Genomic DNA, 15,883 nt, shown 5'->3' with positions numbered 1-15,883 from the left:
TCTCTTCCTGTCTTAAAACGCTGTGGCATTGCCCGCACGCAGCCCATAGCGACCTCATTTCAACAGAATCTAGATTGAACTGCGCGGCGTTTGTAGCTGGCTGGGTGCTCTTTGGTGTGTTCACCGCTCAGCAGTTGTAGCCAATAACAAAGCATGCGGTTGGCATTGGTAGTACCCTGTTGGAAATTGAACTTGTGAAGGAGGTAGAATGCTTCTAGTACTGCAGTCTTCAGATTTTATGTCATTATACATTAATAAGATCTCACTTACCTCAAGTGTGTTGTTTATCACTTCTGTTATTGGCGTTGATATCGAAGATGTGGAAAAAGTAAAGAAATAATGGTATGGAGATGTCAAAAGAGACAAAAAAGGAGAGCTATCGACTAAAAAGAAAACAAAAGATATCGTAATACACCCTTCTTTTTAATATTATGGCAGACAAATTTTATTTTATATAATATAAATAAAATTCGGAAATAAAGTTTCCCTAGCATTAAAAAATGTCCCTTGTTTAAATTTTTTACTATCTCTTGACATTACGTATTATACTATTTTGAATGAAAAGTTCTTATTTTTTAAGTTTAAAGAAGGGAAATTTTTGTATGGCAGGGATATTTTCTTCCCGAATTTTATTAACATTATATTTTATCTATTTTATGTTAAATAAAATTCTATAATAAAAATTTCCCTACAATACAAAAATTTCCCTTTTTTAAACTTTTTAAAATAAGTTCTTGCCATTCAAAATGGTACACTAAATAATTCCAAGAGATATGTAAAAAATTTTATTTAAAAAACGGTATAAATTTCGTTGCCAAAAAAGTTTAGGAAAAATCGTTCTAATTAATCTGATCAGCGCTTTGACGAAATATCCCCACTTCTCACATATAAATATCCCTAACTTACTTGCGATTTCCTACAGGGCAGCATAGTGCGTGCGCGAGTATACGCCTCAGCTGCGCCTTACAAACTGCTACATCTGACGCTGTTCAGCCGCGTGAGTGAGTGCGTGGTTAAAAGCTTGTTGCGAACAATTTTCCTAATTTAACTTTGGCATTCACTGAATCGAGTCGAGTGATCTCGTCGATGTGCTTCTCGTCATCGCTGTCGGTCGCCGTTATCGCTGACGTCCCACTCAGCTTTTGTAGCCACAGTTGCATAAGTATAGTAGTGCCGTTACGGAGTTGCATTGACGGCAAATGCGCTGCTTGTTTGCTGCTGCCTTTGACTGCATTTGCAGGAAATGGAAAAAGTTTTTAATTTGGTTTGCTTGTAGAATGCTCACAGTTGCTCGCCGAGCACGGCCGCCGCAGCTGAGGCAAAGAGGCTTTTGCGTGGAGTGCAGATAGCTGATGGACAAACTGCAGCAAATTGGCAAAGGCAGTGACGGGAGGGAGAGGGAGCGAACAAGAGAAAGCGAGAAAGCAATAAGCAGCAGTGAATGGTGCAGCGAATTCCCAACAAATATCGCCATTTGAACCGTTTGATTTCTTTCTTTCATTTTATCAGCAAATTGTTGGCTCAGTTGAAATGTATGCTCTCCCCCACACCATCCTCCCTCTACCAACCACTTTCATGGTATACCACTGTATACATAGAGGCATGTTGAAAGCGAGGCTCAGCTGGCATTAAGGATATTCAATAAAAAGCGCATCTTTTATGCAACAGCGTATTTCACTTCGATTTCGATTGCGATTTCATTTTAACTACGAAATGTGCCGCTAGCCAACTTACTCAACCACTGTTGCCGTTGAATGTGTGTCAGGCAAAGCAGTCAAGCAACAGTGGTGCGGCCGAATCCTCTTACAGGCCAGCCGCAACCGCAAAGTTGTGAAAATCAACCAACTAACTGCCATAGTTTCCAAATAGTGCCACCGAAATTGCATTATTTGCCAGGAACGCAAGGCAATGAGCAACAAAATCGAATATAAATGCTGGCGAAAAATTGGAAAAATTGCAAAACAAAATAAAAAAGGAAATTATTTATTTAGTGAAATTGAATTTTTAACTCTGGTTTATTTTTATGCTTACGGTATTTTCGTGCATTTACGGTTATGAGACTGTTCCACAGCCGCAGATGACAAGAAAAAATATGAAATGTGAAATTCATTGATTTTAGTAAAACGGAAGTGTTGAAATTCGGAGCAGAGATATGGGTTTGCAGGATGGTTTTGTTGCCATACTTTATTTTTTTACAAAAGTTTTCTTCGTTTCATTTAATAAAAAAAATATTTCCAACAAAACAGGCTATAATGAATTATATAGTATTTTAAAAAGGAATTTGGTAGATTTCAGTATTTTATTTTAGTATATAAGTAAATCTTGAAGTATTAAAAAAAATATAATTTACAATATTTGTAAAACAAAATTAGACACTTAATGGATGTTCAATATTTATCAGTAATCGATTTATATTAATTTATTATATACGCAAGATTTAATACTTTAAAAAATTTGCTTAGGGTTGCCAACTGAAAATAAAAAATAATAGTTTCTACAATCTATATCGAAAACTTAATAAATTTTGAAGTATTTACATCCGTTAAAGTTTGTGAAACTTTTATTTTTTAAAGAATTTATTGCAATATGCGCTTTAAGAGTTGCCACTTATAGTATACAAATTATTTCATTTGCAATATTTCTAAAATTTAAGCTCACTATCTGCATGAGTTTTGTAAGAGTGGCATGCCTTTTAGTGATTAGTTGCATAGTTGCAGTTTTTTTTTAATTTTGAAGATAGTTTTTAGGGTTGCCAATTTAAAATAAAGCATGGTTTCTAAAACTTATTACAAGTTAATTGAGTTTTTCAGTACACACATTTATCCATTATAGTTCATAGTGATTTTAAAAAATATAGATATCAATTTATTGAAGAGTTGCCACCTTAATATATGGTAGTAATTTTTTCAGCAACATTTTTAAATAAAGACAATTACCTTAGGTAGGTTTGAGGAGCTGCGAAACTGAGTTATTAGTTTACTGCAATTTGTTTTGAAAAATATTTATTTAGGGTTGCCAATTTAGTATACAATTATATTGGTTTCTACAATATATATAAACAACTTAATTTAGTTTTGAAGCACTTACATGCGTGTAAGTTGTTTCCTTCTTTAAATTTTCGCTTTTTCAATTTGAGAGTTGCCACCATAAATTATAAAAATAATATATTAAGTAATATTTTTTAAATTTATTTTACTATCTTAGTTAATTTTTAAGGAGCCGCTTACTTTTTTAATTCTTAATTTTTTGAATTTTTTAGAAATATTTTTTAGAGTTGCCAAATTGCGAGATAAAGACATAAATTGGTTTCTAAAACTTATATCAGTAACTTATTTTAATTTTGAAAGGTTAATATCCGCGTCGGGCGTTTGCGTTTCTTTTTTTTTAAATTTCTGTTATATCCGTTAGAGTTGCCACCTTCAAAAATTAAAATAATTTACTTAGTAGTATTTCTAAAGTTTAGTTTTTCTATCCTAATTAGTTTGGCAGGAGTCACATTGGTTTTAGTTATTAATTTTATGATTTTTTATAGACATTTTTTATCAGAGTTGCCAATATAAAATATAAAATTAATTTTTGCTTAACATTTTTTTGAATGTTTGTCAACAACTGAAGGTGGTTTTGAGATTTTCACATCACTTTTATGATTTAGTTTTGGTTATTTAAAAAAAAAGTCAGGGTTGCCAACTTCAAACATAAAAATAATTGTTTTATGAAAATTTCCGGATTTCAATTTCCAATATATTATATTCTTTAGCTAAAAATTAGAAAAAAAACTAATCTATGCATGGCTTATTAGCCTATCAGAGTATTTTTTTCCTTTTTTGTTGTATTCGACATTTTTACTTTTTGCATATCCACACTACCACAAATTTTAACCCAAACCTTAAAACTATTAACCACCACCCTTGTATATATTACAGCCTCTGGCAGTCTTTTAATTGCTTTCAACTTTGATTTCCTTTATTAAGCCACATTTTTTTGAAGTTTGCCCGATCCCTAACGGAACTCTGACTATCATAACGGAACAAACAAAAAACCTTAATTCAATATCCGCTTCAACAAAGTGAGCCGCCGCATATACTTGATTACTTTTGCCTTTTGTACTATAAATGTGTAAATATATATAAACATATTCAAATAGATACATACATATGCTGGCCAACACACAACCGTTAACCGTTATTTAAAATTAATTAAAAAATATTTTAAATATTCAACAACACCACAACCCAACCAACTCCAAAGTGGAACAATTTAATAAAGATTTTCGCTGGCAGCTGGCAATAATTTAATTTGCGAAACAGTGACACACTCACACACACACACACATGTCTGACTTTAATAGAAAAGTAAGAATGCTATGCAAAGGCAGCTGTCACAAAATGCCTGTGAGATGTGAGAGATGCCTGTGTGCATAAATTTCACATTTTATAATGAAACATTTTTGCAGCTAATTTTGTGTGGACGGACACTATTGTGTGCACGTGTATATGCATATATATGTGTGTGTACTTAGATAGGCGCACTGCCCGGCCGAGTCGGAAAATTGCGAATTTTATCTGCGTCAGTTGCTTGCACTGCAGCTACCCACCGGCCTTTCATAAGCCACTCGCTCCAAGTTGCCAGCTTCTTCTGTGAAATTTTGATTTTTGGGCCTTTGCCATTTGCCTGCGCACTCTTTTTAGTTGCTGTTGTTGTTGTTGCTATTGCTCATTTGCAAATCTGGCAGTGGTAAGGAAAACTTGTGCACTAGGCTTGCGCTCCAAATAGGTCATGTATGAATTTCAATGACGTCATTCAGGCGGCAACGCCATTAAGCTTGGCAAAGCAACCAATAAGCGCTGGCGGAGGTGTGGCGATGAGGCAAGGGGTCGGAAAAGCCAACTACAGTTGTAAAGCACGCAAACGTGGTGAAAGCCTACAGTGCCAAAGGCTTAGTGACATAGTTGATGGAGAAATTTTTTAGGCAAAGAAAAAAATTTGGTAAATGGTTTGACAGGCCAGCGGCAAAATGATTGAGCCAAAGGGCAGTAAACCAAATTTTTGCGAAAGTTCTTTTTCTACATGAATTTTGAGGCTGCATGCACAGATGTGTGGTGGGGAGCTGACGGCAGCATTTTTGGGTTAAAAATTGTTAACTTTTTTTTATGAAAAAAATTTTGATTTTGGTTTTGTGTGCTTAAAGCAGGTTTAAGCTTAGGCTGTGGGGACAGTGGATCAAAAATAAGAAAAAAGTGTGTTCCAATACGTTCATGATAACTAAATCTAACATACTGAATGCGCTCTTGTGATCATAATTGAATTTTGTTTGCTGTCAGCGCTGCAATGGCGCCACGCGCCACTATGTGCCTAGTCTAAAGTATTTGAATAAGAAGCTCATAATCATTACATTTAGAGTCAAATTTTTACAAAACATGTTTATGGCTCTATGCTATTTCGCTCCATATTTTTAATCAAAATATATTTATTTCTAATTTATGTCATATTATAGTAACTTTGCCCCTTCAAACTTTTCAATACCACAACATTTATCTTTACCGAAAACTCTACCTAAAACTTTAGTCACTTATTTTGACAGCTTCAAATAGCTTTGGCTTGTCAAATTCCACACTCAACTCTTAGAATTGAGACCAAAAAAATTACAAATTTAACATAACGGCAACTTTTGGCACAGTCAACAACCCCAATCAGCACGTGACAGTTAGGCTTAGTCAGCCGACAAACGCCGCCGCAGCCAACGTGTTCATATAAAATGTACAGTTATTTTTCCATTTTCTCGCTCGGTCGACTTTGAGGCGGCATCATGACAGCAAAATGCCACACCGTCGCGCTTCCACTCACCACTAATTTTATTTCTCTCATGCCATTTTTTTCAAGCACACCTAGTCTCGCACTCCAGCTCAACCCCTGCGCTCTCAATGGCTGTAGCTAAATTTGGCATATTTTAAGTGTTCGTCGTTGCCAAATTAAATTTGCATGGAAATTTCTATTTTCGGTACAAAATTCTCCGTACACCCCGACGTTGTAAAACAAACATAAATATAGAGCATGCTCTGCTTTCAAGTTTTGCGCAATGCTTGCCAACAAAAAGGGGGAATTTTTGAAATGTTTGCCCCCCATAAAAGGTGCAAATTTCAAACTGCGTTAAATGTCACTCACGTTTTGGTTTCGCAAATTTACCCTCATTCGTTCGCTCACTCACATTATGCATAAATTTTGTTCTTGCTTGTATTTCGGAATATTTCTGAGCCCTTGCTTGGTTTTGCCCTTTTTTTTCTTCTCTACATATTCACTTCAGTTTCTGCATTTCTGCTCACTTAAGTTTGTCGGCGTGGAAAGTTCAAATTTCTGGTTGAAAGTAAAAAATTTGCATCAAAATGTAAATGTTCTCCCTTCAACTTGAAGGCGGTGGCTGTTTTGGTGTAGATTTTTAAAATATTTCCGTTTTTGCTGTGGCAATGCTCTGAGCATTATTGCTTGCTAGAAACTATGCAAAATATTTTTTCTTAATTTTTAACAAACTAAAAACTTATTTCTTTCATAAAAGTTAATAATACTTAATTGTACACGATATTTTAGTTTGAGAAAAAAACCTTCAGCGCAGTTCAATTTTTGAAACACGTTTTTTGTTGAGTATTTTTGAAAATTATCTACGTTTTATTAACAGCTATGTATCACTATCCTTAATTCCTTATTTTTTGCCAAACAAAGATGTCCAAAAATGTGTTTGAATATGTTCGTACATATTAAGAAATTATATTCCACAGCACTTTTTGAGGTGCTTTCCCTTTATTATAGAAATTGTAATTATGAACCGCATAAATTTTGTTTAGAAAAGCCTTGGAATCCAAAGCGAAAAATTTACAATGTCAATTAGAACTATTTTACTTCTTCTTACTCCGCCGGGTACCGCCTCGAATACTTTCTGAATTGAATTTTTTCATTCCTACGGGCGACATGCCTTGCCGTTGTCTCTTTATATTAAAATGTTTTAATGTATATTTCGAAATTTTACAAATATTTGAATGTTTTTGTGAAAATTTTAGGGACATTTTTTATGAAATTTTTTTCATAGTTTATAAAATAATCAATTTTAAATTCCAAGAAAGAATAATTTTCCCTCACTATGAATTTTAGCTTAAATTCATTTAATCAAATTTTGGAAAGTTGATAAAATTTTGGGAAATTTTCCTGAGAAACTTTTTTTATAGAAATTTTTTATAACTTCACAACATTATTGCAAATATTATTGTTAAATCGAAACATACTTTTCTTAATGATTTTTTGGCATATTTGTAGGGAATTTTTTCCGGACATTTTTTGGGACATTTCTTTCATGATTTACTTAAAATTAACTTTAACATTTACCACATTTTCTGAACTTTCTAAATTTTCCAAATTTTCGCAAACCTTTAACTATATGAGATACCGTGTCCCAAAGTGATTTTGGAGAGTAATACTTCACTCGTTCAAAATACTTTTTTAATAAGCAAAAATTTTCCTCAAAACTTGGAAATAATTTCGTAAGAAAAGCTGAAATGAAATATGTATTTCGAACCCATTTCTACAAATATTGTAAAAACTGCTGTTTGATTTTTAAAATTATGTCTCAATAAGTCGCTTAGAAAGCAAATTTGCATGCTTACAGTATATTGTAATACTTCAACACTATTTCATTATGCAGTAAAAATAATATTTATTTGATTGGGTAGAATATACAATAGTATTATAACATACATACAATTTACGCACAAAAACACACTTGGGTCACTAACATGTGATCTGACAAAAATCACGAAAAAAAATCCTTTATTGAATTTACTGTACCATGTTGGTATTAAAGTGTAATTTATTATACCCGAAGCTTGCCTTCAAATTTCCAATTATTTTTTCCGTTACAAAATTTATATTTTTTAAATGGAAGAATTATGCAGAGTTATTTTTACTTTTATTTTTTTTTTGCTGAACAAAATTATTTGCGCCAAACTTGTGTTAATTAGCTGAAAATTAGTGTTATATGATGATTTCTTCCTTTTTGGCTTGTTAGGCATATGTTTGACTTGCAGCCATGTGAAAACTGTTATGCTCTGATGACACTTGTAATTAAATATGTACGTATGTGTGTGCAAAATTAAAACTCATATGCGCCACCAAATATCAAAATGCCAATTTTATGAGGGCAAAATATAAAAAATTTGTTCGTATAAAATTGCCCACATTTTTTATAAAAAAAATTCTAACGTAAAATTTCAAACATTTTTCAATAAAAAATATTTTTCTGACCTAAAATTTGATGCAGAGTTCTATATAAGCCGAAAACTGTTTCTAAAACTTTAAATGAGTCTAATGTGAGCAAAAAAATTGCATGGAAAAAAGTTTACGGAAAATTTGAAAGCAGTTGCAATTAGCGGTTAAACAAAGTGGAAAACTGTAAATTTGGTTGTAATAAATATCAGCTGTGAATTATAATGAAAGTCCAACAAAACGGCTGTGTGAAAAAAAGCTGAAGCAAACTCGGTTGTGGCTTTGGCTTGTAGCGAAATTTATGAAATAAATTTTTGCTTTTTTGGAAAGAAACGGTTTTGCAAAGTGCGAACAAAACAGTTTTTCGGAAGAAAGCCCTCTTTATTACAAACATTGAGAGTAGAATACACTAAAATGGCATAGAAACCAAAACTGTGAAGAAAAATATTAAAAAAAAACCCCAGAAATTTAAAGCCAGGCTCAACTCCAAACTAACGCAAATAAATCAAATCATAAAAATCAAAAAAAAAGTTATAAATAAACTTCCGCACAATCTGGCATCCTTGTGTAAATCTTGTTAAGCACGAAAACTCGTAAATATTTTTGTTGCTTGTACATCTAATATTATTTAGACAGTTTTGTTTATGGCCTGACCTCGTTACTGCAAACATTTGAACTTTCAAGTTGCCACCCGAGCTCTCTCGTTGCTCTGGCTGTTGCTCCTGCTGTGAGAAGTCCGTGCAATTAATGTGATTTATACAGCAATTAAAGTTGGTTGTTCGACTTTTAGCGTCAATATATTTGTTGTTGTTGTTGTTGTTGTAATTAAACGATATTGTTGTGCTCGTCATAAAAAATTGTGTTTGCCATAAAAATGTGATGACTGCCTTAAAGGCTGTGAGTTAAGCTGTGGCTAATTGTTTGGAAGCCATAGTTCATAACTGGCGATTGAGGGTCATAAGGCGAAATCTAGCTGAATTAATATATATTTATTTCTTTTTTAAACTTTAGAATCAGGAAATCAGAGTCACTTAAAGCAAATTTAAAAGAAAAAATCAAATATGTAAAGAAGTAATAAGTTTTAAATAATATTACGACCTAACCGACAGATAACCTTAAAATAAAGTTAAAAATAACTCAAAAATATTAAAAACAAGTGAGTTTAACTCAAACTTTTTATACCAATATCTACTAATATCATTTATTGCTGTTATGGAAATGGAATTAAAAAGTTTACTCAGAAAGAGCTCACAACAAAAAAAATTTATCAACGAGAAATAACTTATCTGAGCCAACGGACTCAAAAAACAACTCAAACAAATTTTCAAACTAACTCAAAAATGTTAAGGACAAATAACTTTCATTAAAATTTTACTTAGAATATCCCATTTGAGCCATCAAACTAAAACAATTAGTCAGCGAAGTTATCAAAATAAATCAAAAATGTTAAAAGCAAATGAATTTCACTCAAATTTTACTTAGAGTAACTTATATGAGTCACAGAACAAAAAAATTTTCAAAATAACTCACACATTTTAAAAACAAATGACTCAAATTTTACATTTAAATAATATATGAGCTGCTTATGGATATACTCTTAAATTAATATTAAATTAAAACGCTTACTTAAAAAATAACTCAAAAGAAAAAACTCAGAATAACTCATATGAGCCAATGAATTTTAAATAAAATACGGAATAACACACAGGAGTTTTCAAAATAACTCAAAAATGTTAAAACCAAATGAGTTTCACTCAAAATTTACAAAAAAGTATAATTTGAGAAAAAATTAAATTTTAAAATTAAAAATTAAAATTACTCAAAAATTAAGTCAAGAGAAGAAAACTCAGAAAACGCACTGTATAACTCATATGAACCACCGAACTCAAAATATAAAACTAAATAACACCAAGAAATTTTCAAAATAACTCAAAGATTTAAAAACAAGTTTCACTCAAATTTTACATACAAATATCATTTGTGTTACATTTGGGAAATTTAATTAAATTAAAATTTTAACTCAAATAATAACTCAAACTCAACAAAAAATTGAAACATGTGCTTACACTCCAACTCAACTCAAACTTAAGTTGAATATCAAACGCTAATTCAACACTGAAGTAAATTTAGGTTTTAAAATCAAACTCAAATTGTTGCTTTAACTCAAAGTTCAAATTAAATTCATATTCTAGGTTCAAACGAGGAAAAAAAATATCCAATGACTTCACTAAGTTCAAAATAGAATTATAAATTAACAGCTCTAGCACTCAAGTACTCAAATACGACTCATTTAAAACTCAAATTATGACGTTAAATAGCAAACACATAATTAGTATCCAATTCAACAAAAAAAAAATTCAAAAACAACGTAAATTCGAATGATTTTAAAAATTCTATTCAAACTCAATTTAAAATTTAGCTTTATGCTCAAATAACACATTAAATCAGAGTGCAATTGACAGAAATATGTGCCCAAATTCCAAAGCCAAAAGAACTCAAACACAGACCGAATTCGAATCAATATTCGAAGTCTCTCAAATTTTATCTGCTCACTCACTTTTAAATTCTAACTCACTTTAAATCACAATTTAAAAATAAAAACTGCACTCATACTCAAACCTTAACTCTAATTTGATTTCACATACAAACTCCAACTAACACTCAAATTAGTACTCAAACTCCAACTCCCCTAAGCAACTTACTTGAACTCACTTTCGCACTCCAACAACAAAAGTGAAACTGCACAACTTTTTCTCGCATAAAAACTATTACAAACTAGTGCTTGTTGCCCACTTTCCGGCAATCAAAAGAAAAACTGTGCGTTGAGTGCGCCACATTCAAACTCACTCCTTGCTTTCTGTAGTTTTTGCTCACATAAAAATATTAAAGCATGTGTATATGATCACAAGTACGGCTGTTTGTAGGTTCCGGCACAAAACTTCTTCAAATAAAACTAAACTGCTAATGAGCGCCGAGCAATTGCCCGCCACTTGGCCCATTGTGGCACGCATAAACAGCAAGCACTTGAGCAATTGCCAACTCGCATGCAACTCGTGGTGCGGAAAAAATTTTCTAAATTCAAAAAATGGAGTAAAATGTAAGCAAAATGGTTTTCTAAAAATATAAAACTAAAATACGGCGTAAAGTGGGTTAGCCAGGGAGCTATGCGTGGCATACTCCTCTATGAAGCCGACATGTTTTTGCAGCTAATTTTAAATATTCACACTGACCACAGTTTTATTACTTGTTAGATATACATTAAATATTTATATTATCATATACATATATTTATATGTACTTATATACAGTTATATATACATATATTTGTTCTTTCAACAATTTTCGTTTTTCCCATACACCAACTTTGCGAAATTGCTTTGTTCAAAATGCATCAGACGTAAGTCTCCGCTGGCACTTTGTGAGTAGCTGCTTATGGCGTGCAACAGCATGCAACAATTGTTGCAAACAATAAATGTTGAGGAGAAATGAAAAAAACTTGTCAACATTCCTTCACTGCACGCAAGAGCTACCGGAAATTAAGCTAAATTTACTAAGTGGGCGCTAACGTGTAATATAAATATAACGGCATGTTGTCGCATGCCATATGTTGCAACATGCAGTAAACACTTTTTTTAAATTTTACTATAACATTTAGTTCGAAGTGGACTCCTAAGCGATTATTCAGTGCCTAGAAAAGACCTCGTGACGCTTTAAGTTGAATTGGCCATGTTCATCTATCCTCTATCCGTCACTCTGTATATACGAAAACTAGCTCCTCAGTTTTTACGATATCGCATATATATTTTTCTCCCCCCCCATTTCGCATGCCTTATTGCCAAAGGCGACGCTATAAACGACGACGAACAAATATTTGACATCTGACCACTATAGTGTATTACGATGAGCAAAAAATAGTAAGATATTGTTCATAGTTTTGAAATTCTTAATTTTTTTCTCAAAATCTATGTCACCTTCCTAAAAGTAATCCCCTTTACCCCAATACCTTTGCGTCAATGCTTTTCCCTAGTCCTGAAACAGTTGTGAAGTCAATTTCCGGAATAGCTTTTCATGAGATGCACGTTTAACGTCTTAAATTTACTCAAAAAGGTTTCCGTGGTGCGGTCCTATGAGTTTACTGACTAGCCAGAAGTCGAACGGAGCTAAATCAGGCAAACACGGTGGTTGTAGCACGACAGCTTCACGCAAATGACAGATAACACTCAAATAATATTCCTTGTTAGCAGTTTGGTTAGTCGGAAGGGATTCGGAGTACATCAGACCTGGACAATCGAAGAAAACTTTCAACATAACCTTGATCTTTGACCTGCTTTGACGTGGTTTTTTCGACTTCGGCTCAACTTTGCCAGGTTATCCGGCTGATTGATTTCCGTGTCGTAAGAATAGATCCAAGACTTATTGCCAAAAGTAATACGTTTCATGACATTCTGGTAGTCGGAAAGCATTGCTTCACAGACGTTAACGCGACACTGTTTTTCAAAAAAATTGCTTTAACTTTTCTTGGGCCCAAATGATCTTTCAAAATGGTTTTCAGTGATCCTTCCAATATCCCAACGACACTTGCTCGAGACAAAGAAATATTTAGTAGCCGCCTAAAAAGCCGAATACAGTCGAACTTTGTCACATCGTTCGCAAGAGAGTTCCATTTCCTTTCTGAAAAAGACTGGAATTCCCAATCAATTAATAAGATGTAAATCTATCAACTTTTACCAAAACCAAAAAAAAATATTAGTTGAAATATTTTTTAGGTAAATTGAGAGCCACTGTGTAACCGGTCAACCAGCAAAATTCTTTTCATTAATTAGTACTTTGCAAAAGTTTCACACTAAACCCTCATAATGAAAGAAGGAATAAGGTATTTGGATCATATGTATTGTTTCTGAACACCTAACTTCCCACATGTTGTTTTTGAAAATGCTGCCTTACTAAGTCGTCAATTTTCTATTGTCTAGGAAGTGCAGAAAATAGTAGGATACTGTCCAACCGGAGTTATCTCTAGCCAAATATCAAAATAACCAAAAATTTTCGCACGCTCTTGAATTATCGAAATAGTTCATTATGTGTATAAATCAGATATTATTTGGAGTCATATTCTAATAGTTGAATTAAACCAAAGTTATTTCCAAACTATTGAAATGTTGGTCCTTATAAATTTTGCTTTTTGAAACAAAAGGCTAAGATTAAAACGTCTAGAAGGACTTGATTATTGAAATAGTATTCAATAGGAATACAGAAATTCTAAAAAAAAACAAAACCATACTGCCAGTGTTCAAAAGCAAAAAATGTAGTATATTCAATCATATATCTAAATATTAAACTGAAAGTCTAACACAGTTAATAACTTCCGCAGTGCTGCGATATGAAACTTCACCAGCAAAATATGACATCGATAAGTGGTAACCGATAGCAGAAAAGGTGCACCGTTAGAAATGTAGCAGCTATCATACACATGCTTTGAAAAGTTTTACCTTCCTTTGGTAACTGCTTTCTATTCCCATCATAAACTTGCTTTAATATTATCTTATCTACTTTACTACCAATCTGGGTGTGTCTACTAAATTCCTATTACGGCTTCGAATACACAACACTAAGCATATGCAATCGCTTCTAACTTAAGCTACTCCTTCCAATATTGCAATAAAACTGCATTAGACATTGCTTAATGCAAAATTGTAATTAAATTCAATTACATTCCGCTTCCACGTCCACTTCCTGCGTGCGAATGGCACCGGATATGCGACCTCCCCACAACTTAGACCAAAGTAAAGAAAAGCGCACGAAACTTTTGCAATTTTCTGCTGTAAGCGTAAAAGTTTTGCACGCGTCAACGGCATTTCCACGCACAAGAGCGCGCATAACGGACAACATAAATTTGCTTTAACGCGCTGACGAGCCAAGCCATTTGCCGGGCATAAATTCATATACATACATATATACCGAACAAAGGCATGTACCGACCGCATAAATATATATTAGCGATCGCATTATATTAGCGGCTGAGTAAAAGCTTCACGCGCAAATAGAAATGCGATTGCGTTATTGCCACACAAACGCTTTGCGCCACGCACCAGCACAGTGACACAATGGCACACTGACACTTCGGGGACACATAAATTGCGGTTAGCCAGAGACGTGTCATGGATGCCGTTATACGTTCCACTATTGCCTTGAAGCATTTGCGAAGTGGCAGCGTATTTTATGTAAGCGGCGTTTGTGTTGACCCTTTTCAGCGCTAGGATAAATATGTGCCACAAGGAGTTTGGCCAAACCGCAAGCGCTCTGCAGTAGTGGCGGCACAGTCAAGTTTGTGCTTGCTAAGAAGTTGCTGGGTTGAAACTTTCTTGGTAACAGTTGTTATTCGGTAAATGACTAGTGAAAATAAATTAATTAATTAATCATTTTACGCTTTAATAAATTAAATATTTAATTTATTGCTTTCCAGGAAAAGCTTTTTCGTTGTTACAGTATCGCAAAGCTTTCGATTAATCGATGAATAATTACATTCCAGCATAGGTTTTAATCTAAATGTTTTAAAAAATATTTTTTAATTATATTTAAGTAAACTTTTAATATTTTTTTCGATAATTTTTTGACATCAGCTAATTGTGCATTTACAAATATACTACAATTAAATTTTTTCCATTTTTGACTCTCCAGAAGGAACCTAACGAAAATTTAAACACCTTTAAATATATATATATGTTTGGTATCGGTTCACCGATAAAATTTTTTTTAATAATTTGTTGATATCATTTAATCGATACATTTTGTGAGTTTACAAATATACTTTAATTAAACTTTTTGCAGTTTTTGACTCTCCAGCAGGTACCTACCCAATACTTAAATACTTTTTGGTATCGGTTAATCGATAAAATGTGTGGATTTCCAAATAAACTACATATAACTAGTATGTATAATGCGTTTAGTATTAAACTCTCCAGAAGTTACCTTCCGAAGATTTAAAAAATTTTGTATATCGATAAATCGATAAAATTTTAATTCATAATTTTGATTGTTGTCGCTTATGATAAAATAAAAAAATTACCAAAGATTAAAAATGGAAAAGGCTCCTTTTGATATGTCTTTATCTGTTCTGAAAAGTATACTTTTCAAATTTTATCGGCAATTTATTGAAAATATCGAGTATTACAATTTAACATTAAAAAAGTTCCATCAAAAAATTTCATTCTGTAAATTTCCTACAATTTTATGAGTTCAATAGCGAATCAAATCCGGTTCGATAACAACATGTTATCGATTTTAACAATATATCGATAACGATAAAAATTTCATACAGCCTTATTAGTTTAATTCCAAATCAAAATGCTTCTCATAAGCACCGTTAATCGATTTTAACCATATTATCTAACAAATGCTGTTCTTAATTAATTTAAAAACCCGAGTTGTTACTTTAACTGTATTCGAATATTTTTGAAATTTTACAGAGATTGCATATTTTAAATAGGGATTCGGAGACCAAACAATAGCTTGACACAAAAACTATTGAGCAAAGCTGCTTTACATTTTAAAACTAATATTATTATATAGTTCATAATTTATCGATATCACTTGACCAAATATATAATAATCGTCTTGTTATAGCAATTGATACAATATG

At 32.7% G+C, this 15,883-nt stretch overlaps 1 protein-coding gene across 6 annotated transcripts in view; it reads left to right on the top strand.

Moving 5' to 3' along the window:
• The window catches only part of LOC126756811 (syndecan), a 487,360-nt gene that overhangs the window by 430,800 nt on the left and 40,677 nt on the right, over positions 1-15,883 (top strand). The window lies entirely within an intron of this gene.

Source organism: Bactrocera neohumeralis, chromosome 4 (genome assembly GCF_024586455.1).
Source record: "Bactrocera neohumeralis isolate Rockhampton chromosome 4, APGP_CSIRO_Bneo_wtdbg2-racon-allhic-juicebox.fasta_v2, whole genome shotgun sequence".
NCBI lineage: Eukaryota > Metazoa > Arthropoda > Insecta > Diptera > Tephritidae > Bactrocera > Bactrocera neohumeralis.
The sequence above is the reverse complement of the archived record's forward strand: the minus strand, read 5'-3'. Positions and strand labels throughout refer to the sequence as shown.